Source organism: Sceloporus occidentalis, unplaced genomic scaffold (assembly GCF_023333645.1).
Source record: "Sceloporus occidentalis isolate IW3139 unplaced genomic scaffold, rSceOcc1.0.p SCAF_94, whole genome shotgun sequence".
NCBI classification, from domain to species: domain Eukaryota; kingdom Metazoa; phylum Chordata; class Lepidosauria; order Squamata; family Phrynosomatidae; genus Sceloporus; species Sceloporus occidentalis.
The window spans coordinates 530,789-542,122 of NW_028317074.1; positions in this window are offsets into that span (position 1 = coordinate 530,789).

Sequence of the window (11,334 nt, forward strand, 5' to 3'; positions counted from 1 at the left end):
ATGGGCTGGTGCTGTCCTCGAGCCCAGTACCTGGCTTTTCCTGCCTCTCCCAAAGGCAAGGTGAGTAAGTGATTGAAAAAGTGCAGTGGATTATAAATACGATAAAACAAGGTCTAGCCGTTATTGCCATAGCTGTTGGATAAATCTAAGAATAGGAGTCATGAGCTATAATGGTGTCAGGCCCAAACATATTGACATTGGGACCAATAATAAATTTAAGCTGACAGTAATCCTATTTTTAAACAAAAGCAACCATACGGGAAACATTGTCAGGTCTGGTTGACAATCCATTTCCTTTCAGGGATAACTTTTAAAGAGCTATTGAAGAATATCACTCCATGATATACATCCATAGGTTGTATGTGTAACAACAGACGGTGAGCAACCGTCCCCATGACTAAAGGCCTAAAGTGACTTACCTAGGTTGCCATATTTAAATAGGAAGACAGGGACTTCTAGAGCCAAGCTGGTGTTTTTACCAACCAGACCAGAAATACGACAGCAATGGGGGCTACCTCTGGACTCACAAAGAGTTATAATTCAAACCCCCGCTGTGGGAAAAACACTGGGCACTACACTTATTTTTGGGCATTAACAATTAAAGTGAAGCTTAACGTGTAGATTCAGTTATGGGCGATCTAACACCCCTACAAATGCTAGCCCTACTTTTGCTTTGTAAACATATAAAAGGAAATATATGTAAAAGCAAGCCCTGAGAAAACAGAATCACACATATATACCGTATTGTCTCGAATATAGGCCGCACTTTTTCCCCCCACTTTAAGTCTTTAAAGTGGGGGTGCAGCCTATATTCGGGGTCTAGCGCCCGACGGCCGGGACATGCAGTCCCGGGCGCCGGGCAGGCAGCAGGGTTAGGATACAGATCCCCCGCAGCGGTGCAGGGAACCTGCATCCTACTCTCGGATGTGCTCAGACAGCCTCCCCTGCCAGCACTTCCCACGGGGGGAGTGCCGGCACGGGAGATTGTCCAAGTGCATCGCGCAGACGTTCACCGTGAACGTGAACGACCTCCGCTGCCGGCACCTCTGCTCGATGTGCTTTAACAATCTCCCTTGCCGGGAATTCCCACGGGGGGAGTACCGGCAAGGGAGATTTTTAAAGCACATCTTGCAGACGTGCCGGCAGCGGAGGTTGTTTCTGCTCGCATCGCCGCTGCCGGTGAATGTCTGCGTGAACAATCTTCCTTGCCGGTACTTCCCACGGCGGAAGTGCCGGCACCGGAAGTTGAAGTGTTATGTGTAGATGTCCCCCGCCGGCCCCGCAAGACCCCGTGGAGTCTGCACCCTTAAGTCTGGTGGGGGGGGCACCTTGGAGACAGAGTGGCAGCATATCTGGGGGGGGCAGAAACCTTTTTCATTAAAAAAAGCACCTAACTTTTAGGGTGCAGCCTATATGCGGGTGCAGCCTATATCCGAGCCAATACGGTATATACATATAACGGATGTGCAAGAAACTGCATTATTACACACAAAGTTATTTCCCATAAAGCGATGGATAGACAAACTAAGGCAGAACAAAGAAAATAAGTGACGTCAATATGGGCATGTCTAAAACCAGTCTCACTCTGAATTAACAAAAGTGAAAAGATTCCAAAGAAATGTGTGAATGCTAAGTAAAGACATGCAGATAAGGACACAAAATATGTCACTAAAATGGATTTCTTAAGGGTCCTTCATTTTCAATACCTACTGTTTCAGCATGGGCTCCATGGTATGAATTGCATGACCCTCATCAACAAGGGCTTTGGGTCAATTTTAGGCATGCCCATACTGGTATAAGCGCACATTAATTTGTTTGTGCTACTCTGCTTAGTTAAGGGCTTTTGTCACGTTTTTGATCACCATAAGCAACTTGTAAGGCAGAGTGAGACAGATTAAGTCATATCAGCAAATCCTTTAGGAATGAGAGGAGCACAGGAGAATAGACATGAGGTGGAGTGATATCAAGTGTAGGCTGGCTCATGCCGCTCCTAATTCTCCAAACGGATGGCCCACTTGTGGAGACGGGCTTCACTCACTGGCCACTTTATTAGGTACACCTTGCTAGTACCGGGTTCGACACCCTTTTGCCTTCTGAACTGCCTTCATTCTTTGTGGCATATTTTCTTCAAGGTGCTGGAAACATTCCTCAGAGATTTTGGACCATATGGACATGATGGCATCACGCAATTGCTGAAGATTTGTCGGCTGCACATCCATGATGCGAATCTCCCGTTCGACCACATCCAAAGGTGCTCTATTGGATTGAGATCTGGTGACTGTGGAGGCCATTGGAGTACAGTGAACTCATTGTCATGTTCAAGAAACCAGTTTGAGACGATGTAAGCTTTGTGACATGGTGCATTATCCTGCTGGAAGTAGCCATCAGAAGATGGGTACACTGTGGTCATAAAGGGATGGACATGGTCAGCAACAATACTCGGTAGGCTGTCGCATTTAAATGATGGTCAAATGGTACTAAGGGGCCCAAAGAAAATGTCCCCCACACTATTACACCAGCAGCAGCCTGAACCATTGATACAAGGCAGGATGGATCCATGCTTTTATGTTGTTTACGCCAAAGTCTGACACTTACAAATTGAATCGAGACTCATCAGACAACATTCTTCCAGCCTTCCATTGTGCAGTTTTGGTGAGTCTGTGCGAATTGTAGCCTCAGTTTTCTGTTCTTAGCTAACAGGAGTGGCACCTGGTGTGGTCTTCTGCTGCTGTAGCCCATCCGCTTCAAGGTTCAACGTGTTGTGCGTTCAGAGAGGGTATTCTGCATACCTTGGTTGTAACGAGTGGCTATTTTAGTTACTATTGCCTTTCTGTCATCTCGAACCAGTCTGCCTATTCTCCTCCATCAACAAGACATTTTCGTCCACATAACTGCCGCTCACTGGATATTTTCTCTTTTTCCAACCATTCTCTGTAAACTCTAGATATGGTAACGCGTGAAAATCCCACTAGATTAGCAGTTTCTGAAATACTCAGACCAGCCCATCTGGCATCAACAACCATGCCATGTTCAAAGTCACTTAAATCCCCTTTATCCCCATTCTGATGCTTGGTTAGAACTTCAACAAGTTGTCTGGACAACATCTACATTCCTAAATGCATTGAGTTGTACATAATAAAGTGGCCAGTGAGTGTATGGCGATTAGTAGAATGTGATAACTTTCATTGGAACATAAAAAAATAGTCCACCTCTGGAATCATCCGGGTCATGACAGCACCCCCCACAGCAGCAGGCACCTGAGGGGGGCTTCCCCTACCAGATTGGCCTAGGTACCCCAAAGGTGTTACTTTATTTCTGTTAAAGCCATTTTCAGTTTTCAATAAATTTGAGACTGGCTTTTCATACACGTTGCGTTGGACTTTATTGGTGATTCTGATATAGATTTGTATTTGACCATAAGAAGCTCCAGCCAAAGCAAATCTTATGTTCTGTACATTTCATCATGGACTGCATTATAAATTAAACCTTGTGGGTGCTGAATATGCCCAAAAGCAGGCTTAGTGGGTAAGTTTGTTAAGTTCCAAACATACAACATTTTTGTTTCATGCAGAGATGATCTTCTCTGGCAAATAGACACAGGGTTTGAATTTACAGTACCTGTACCAGACATACCCGTAGAACACGCTTGGTAGGCTGGGGGTAGGTTTGTCACATTCTATGCAAAATGCTTTTGATCCCCAAATACCTGCATTCACAAGTTGAATTTGCTTGTACACTGCTAGGTTCTATGCAACACTTTTCAGTTCCCACAGTGGCAGTATTTTTTTCTTCTACATAGCAATATACCGAACATAGACTTTGCTAGCAAAATGTATACATAATGTGCCATAGTTACCTGCAGGTTAACTTGTCACCTGACTATGTGTGGCAGTGGCCATGGCCACTGTCCACTTTGTGTCTGTCAGTCAGTGCCACCAGGGATATGCTGGCACAGGGTTGGTGGGCAGACACACAGAGCAAGACTACACTCAGGCCAGGGCCAGGGAGGTAAGGGAATTAAGACACACGAAAGTATGAATCGGGGCATGCTGGGGGAGGTTATGAATGTGAAATAACGCAGGGTATAGAGATGGAGGTGGGTGGTTTTGGTGCAATAGAGAGTGATGATGGGGGCAGGTATGAATATAGTGGTTGGGGCACATGACTTATATGAGTTACTATGTGAGTGTGTGTGATGACGAACAAGGGCATTCATACATACACACACACTCTCTAACCACCTTACTCAATCTAAGACCTTACACCTACATACCTCTTACACACCTTCTCTAAACACTATACACTTACACACATTCACACACAGCCACTCTACACATTAGACAAAATCGTTTCGGACAATATTTTAACTTTCTGCACTAAAATAAACTACTATTACTTTATTACTTAACTTGAAGTATTGTATATGAGTAATGACTATAAAGCTCAGCCTCTGCTAAGGTAACTTTCACTGCATCACACTCCAACTCTTATCAGTCTGCTGCTACTGACAAGTTAAAATGGCGTCAGCACACTTATACACCGATCAGCCACAACATTAAGTCCCCCTTTTGTCGCCAAAACAGCCCCAAAACATGCCCGTCGAGGCATGGACTCCATTAGTATCTGGCAGTAAGACGTTAGCAGCAGATCCTTTAAGTCTTATAAGATGCGAGGCCGGGCCCCAATGGATTCATCCTGGCCACCTTCTTCCATTGGTCCGTGGTCCAGTTCTTATGCTCACGTGCCCTTTGCAGGCGCTTTTGGCAGTGGAAAGCATGGGCACCCTGACTGGTCTGCGGCTACTCAGCCCAATTTGCAACAAACTGATGCACTGTGTGTTCTGACACCTTTCTATCAGACCAGCATTAACTTTGAGTTACAGTAGCTCGTCTGTTACATTTGATCACACGGGCCAGCCGCAACCCCAATGTTCATCAATGAGCCTTTGCCACCCATGAATCTGTGCCAGTTCACCGCTTTTCCTTCTTTGGACCACTTTTGATAGGGACTAGTGACTGCAGATCAGGAACACCCCACAAAAGCTGCAGTTTTGGAGATTCTCAGACCCGGTCGTCTAGCCATCACAATTTGGCCTTTGTCGAAATCACTCAGATCCTTACGCTTGCCCATTTTTCCTGCTTCTGACACTTCAACTTCGAGGACAAAATGTTCACTTGCTGCCTAATATTTCCCAACCCCTGACAGGTGCCATAATACCAAGATTATCAGTGTTATTCACTTCACCGGTCAGTGGTCATAATGTTATGGCTGATCAGTGTATACCTTATGCTAGTCACTTCCCCTTGTAAATGCTGGTTGGTCATAGAGTGACAAAACGTAAGGAAAATCTCCCACAGATTGTTGGACTCATCAATCACAGCCATTAACACCCCTCGTATTTTTGGCTACTTCTACCTATCAGTCATTAATATGTACCCTCCTATACACAGTCCCTTTACCTCATCAAAGAGCACCGCAATATTCGTTAACAAACAAGTTTGTATGAATCTGGATTCACAAATCTACTAGAAATACATACACATTTTTAATTAAAATTGTAAAATGTATAGGCATTTCTGTTATTCTATATGTTTCTCAGTTGATCTACACTTAAAATGCATGTGATATTCAGTTTATCTCGGTTTCCATAATGTCATTTAGTTTATCCCTATTATCTAAACCTGCAATACAGGGCTTGCATGTGTTATTTAGTTGATCTCTATGTTTTCATGCAGTTCTAATTTGATCTACACCCACAATGCAGGGCTTGCATTTGTTAATAAGTTAATCTAATTTGATAAGCAGCCTGCAAGCTTGCCAATGCCACCTCCTACTAAGTACCACCTAGGTCTAATGGACCCACGGTAGGTTCTGGTCTACTTCTGAACCATTTAAAGTAGGGCTGCAACTAACGATTATTTTAATAGTTCGCCGATTATTTTTTCGATTAATCGGATAAAAAATGCAATTTTTTTTAATTTAAAATAATGTAATAAACGTACAATTTACTCTTTCATCTCTTTATTGCAATGGCCTCTCTCTATTCACCTTCTTATTTTACTGACATAATAAAAGCTACAAGAACCCACTGTGTTTCTCAAACTAGGTTTTAATACAAAGTTATTAGTAAATAATAATTCATATGTTAACTATTTTTCATATTTAATAAAAACTGAGAAAAAAGCTGTTTATATTTTCTTTTATTTACCAAACTGCCCCCAGTTATGCACATCTGACCCCCAGCTTGCCACTCTGCCCCCATATATGCCTTATACCTCCTATATGCCAGAGATTCCACTGTGCCCCCGATATGCCTTATACTCCTTATATGCCAGTGATATGCAACTGAGACCCCTGATATACCTTTTACCCCCAGATGTCTTATGCCCCCCTGATATGCCTAATATCGATATGCCTTATACCCCCTATATGCCTTATAATCGCCCCCATTTATGCCTTATACCTCCCTATATGCCACTGTGCACCCTGATATGCCACTCCGCTCCCCATAAGTGCCCTGCACCACCCTGAAATTCATTATACTCCCTGATTCACCACTCTGCCTCCCCCAGATATGCCACTCTGAAATTCATTATACCCCCCATACACCACTCTAACTCCCCCAGATATGCCATTCTGCCTCCCTGAAATTCATTATACCCCCATACACCACTCTGCCTCCTCCCCCCTCCCATACTCCACTCTGCCTCCTGTCAGCAACGGAGGTTCACAAGACACCAGGGAGACGGGTAGAGAGGCAGAGTGGCGTATGGGAGGGGGAGGAGCCAGAGTGGTGTATGGGAGGGCGGTAACGGAGGCTGTCTGTGCGATGCAGATCCCCACCAGCTGACAGAGAGGAAGATCCTCTGCAGGAGACCTCGATTCTCTGTCAGTCGGTAGGGGTCTGCACAATGCGCACAGACAGCCTCCATTACTCACATTCACTTACGCTGAGGCTTCTATGAAGCTGCAGTGAAAGTGCCTGTCAGCAACGGAGGTTCACAAAATACCAGGGAGTCGGGAGAGAGGCAGAGTGATGTATGGGAGGGGGGAGGAGTCAGAGGGGTGTATGGGAGGGGGGAGAGACAGAAGTGAGAGACCGGCCGACAGTGAGGGGAATCCAGGTCCCCTGTGGCGTTGCGGAGGATCTGGATTCTAGTGTTATAATCAGATCTCTGTTTGAGGTCGGATTATATAAGGAGAGGAGTTTTTCAGAGCATTTGCTCTGAAAAAAACCCCTTTTTATAATCTATAAAAATCGATTCGACTAATCGATAATGAAAATCGTTGACAACGATTTTCATTATCGATTTTATCGATTAGTTGTTTCAGCCCTAATTTAAAGCACCTATCCCTACCCTTCTCTCCCTTACATGTACACAGATATACGCATAACATTCACCTCTAATGTCTTCTGGAGCTGTGTCCCCCCAAGCAGTAAAAGAAGAGTGAACCAGCATCCAGCTGTGATGTCCATACAGCAATGCAGACCACTCGGTCAATCGGTTTGATCAATCATGTGTTTTTTCTGAACAAACCAAACACTTAACAGTTGCCTCTTTTACTGACATTATCCAAGGTGCCTGCCACGGCACGCGCTGAAGAACGGAATCAGTTTTGGGAGTAGGAGGGTGTCAGCCTGGAAGCCAAGAGCGAGAATAAACTTTTTCGAGCTTAAATATGCCTCGAACAGACTTTTATTCTAATGTCAGCATTCATAATGGAAATAAACAATGACACCATTATTGATGTTATGTCTTCCAAAAGCAGCTTGCTGCAAGCAATGTTACTTGCGTAAAAGTATTATATGGCAATACACCACAACACTGGCACATCTCCAAAACTATTATGCTGTTTGTTTATGAGGCATTCTTTCTTTACGACATGCCAAAGATATTTGCCCACCTTGGCAGTTCTCCTATTATGTTGCATTACAACCTGTTAACATTTTTATTTTGATTTCAAGTAATGTACATAAAATAGCCCAAATTAGTGAAGTTAACTGAAGAAAATTATTTTTTTTTAAAAAAAGTTTCCTTCTGGAAAGGAGTACCTAGAACAGTTCACAATACTGTGAGTTTTGGCCAGGGATCTGTAAAGTGGTATAACCACTTCCCTCTCTCAGCTACTAATGCCGCTAGCTATAGAACCCTGCACACTGATTGCTTTTTCTGATACATTGTTTGATTGCCTGCTTGCCTTAAGTCGTGTGTGACTGTGTTGCCCAGATGCTATATTTTGCCTTTTTATTTTTACATCCCAAGTGCATTGTTTTACATTTATCAACATTAAACTACAGCTGCCACACTCAACCTTCCCTCTAATTTACTTAAATCATTAGCAATTTCCCATCAGGAATGTTTACCTTGGTGCATCATCGACACAAGACAGGCCTTTTGTAATATTGGTAATAAAATAATTTTAAAACATGGGTCAAAATAACGAGGCACCCCACTAGTAACAAAACCTTACAGCCTTCTGTCTCTTATCACTCAACCATTGCCTTATCCATGCCTTACTCAAACACTAATTTATTTATGTTTCTACCATGGGGCAGGGTCAACACCTTACAGAAATCTAAATTAGCAATATCTACTGTTCCTCTTATTTCCTTTATGCAAAGGTAAGACAATTCACACCTATGATATATGTGTGTGAAACAGTAAATACAATTTAAACAATAAAACAGTATTGCCCCACAGTAAATAGTTTGTCGAGACAAACTAGCAAGCCATGACATTTCAACAGAAAAGGGCCAAAGGGGGGTTCAGAAGGCTCAAGGCAACCGCACAGCTATGATGATATGGCTCAAAGTAGGATATTTAGTTTTTACAGAGGAGATGCCTTAAAATGGCAAATGAGGCAGTAAAGGGGACAACACAATGTTTTATGGTGCTGCAAATTATTTAGATCAGCTACAGGCTGAATTTCCTTATACATATAAGTTGTTGATAGTTTTATTGTACCATGAGATTCTCTGTATTTTTATTTTACATATATTTTATTGAACTGTATTGGATACTCCCCTGCTCTCTAGATGAAAGTTGAGTATAACATAGCTTTCTGGATTAAGTGCAATCTAGTAGCGCACTTTACCACTTGCAGTATATTGGTACCTTTTCTACACCTGGCGCTGTGTATATTTCCCTTTTTTTAATTTTTTTTTTGTAATTATTTTACTTCTCCAGGCAATGAACCCATATGGTTTCTAATCTTGTACACCATTTACATCCGGATATTTAATAACCTTTACATTAATTTCACAACAACTGACATTAAGAATTATTGGCTCTGTTGGAGTCTTCTTTGGGAAACTGTACTGTAATTCAAGCCAACTTTTAATCTTCTGGTGTTCCTGGTTAAATAATGAGATTATTTTTAACTGTATAGCACAGAGATGCTAAACCAGCCTGGTCAACCTGTAACATTTCATTGCAGCCAAAATCGTAGGACATATTTGTTAGATATCTACCTAGAAATTTATAAATGCATATAGGAACCATATATTGGTATTTAGAGAACAGGCTTACCCTACTCCAATATGGAAGACAAACTATCTAGAACTTGGATGCAACCAACAGCAGGTACATCCCCTACCCAAGAAGAGAAAGGAAAGGCCCAGAGAAAAGGATTCCTTTTTTTCCTGGAGAAGGATATTACCTGCCTGGACTTCACTGTGAAGCTGGAGGGTGGTTTTTTTTCCCATGAGTTTGGTTTAGCTGGGTCTGTCATGGGGTTCATATCCCCTGTGACCTCTGTCGTAAACCTGCTGGTGTGATTGTGAGATAGAGTGGAGTAAATGTATTTTCTTGGCTACATTATATAAAAAAAAAAAAAGTAAAAACATGTTAATGTCCATTTATGACTATATTTCACATACCAAATTTATAACTCATGTAAAACTCATTTCCAATCTGAAAAAAATATAATTCCAGTTGATGCATTAAATGATAAATAGAATTTATCTTTGAAAATACACATTGCAAAAAAAAAATTCATATTGGTTGGTTAGAATATTATCAAAACTCTTGGCTATATAAGTAATCTCCAACACAATCATACAGACTGCCAAACAAAAGGCACAAGATATAGGTAAATTTAATTATGATGAACACTTTGATGGTAATAGTTCCCCCTTTCACACTCAAATGTGTTTTTGTCCCCACAATGCAGATATTTCCATGTGCTGAATACAGACTCTTAACATATTGTCAGGAAAACAAAAAATAATATAAACATGCTTATTCCTGCTAATCAAATTAAGAAAATATTTAATGAAAATTAATTCTGGTGTATTTTGTATGCTTCAAATAGTTTCTTAATTATATATGTAACATGTTGTCTTATTGTGAACTGTAATATTTTCAAACACTGCTTTAAATTTTAGTACAATACACAATACAGGAAAAAAAATCCAAGAAAGAATTGTGAAAAATCAATTATGGAATCTCTTCTTAAAAATTAACACACAATAAATTCAGACATATGAGATTACAGCAGGATTAAATTGAGTTTTTACTTAACAAGAACTAGATCCGCTCGTGCGATGGGTTTTTAGAGAACAGTTCAGTTCTTGGATGAGTAAAGCCCCTGATTCAACAGCACATGCATAGACTCATAAGAACAATACCAGAATACTACTTGTGTTGCTTTAAAGATAGGGACGTTGGACGCCATTTTTCCTAGGCTACAAACACTATGCATGTTCAATAGAACACTCAAGACACAGGTTATTAAACGAGGATGTTAACAGACTGGAATTTGTAAACCATGTGGCTATTTAACAGCCGCATTAGACAGTTTCACATCATTCTATGGGAATTTATGAATAATAGCAGTTAGTGTGTGTATTCTTTCTTCTTCAAATGGGTTAAATGATATATATAGAAATGGCAATACTTCAAAATAAATTCATCTTAAACAAAATATCACATTTAGCATAGACAAAATAGGTATTTAGATGTTGTAGGACTGCTTCTATAAAACGCATATATTTTGTTTATCTGTGAACTTTCTAGCCAATAACCATGATTGTAATTCTAGATCTCATTTGGAAATCCCACACTAATGAAAGGAAGCAAATAATAGCTTTGATTACCTCATTTACATGTTCTCCTCTAAAATGTAGGGCTTCGTGAAGCAATAAAAGAAAACCTGTTAAATCTCAACTTTTACCTATACATCGAAACTACTACCATTTATTATTAATATTTTCTTTTTTTACAGACTCTTTAAGTTACACAATTCTCCCACTACTACCAAGTGGCAACTCCTAAATTGCTCTGATGTTTAGACCAAAGTTATAACACACATGTATGCACGTTAATTCAGGAA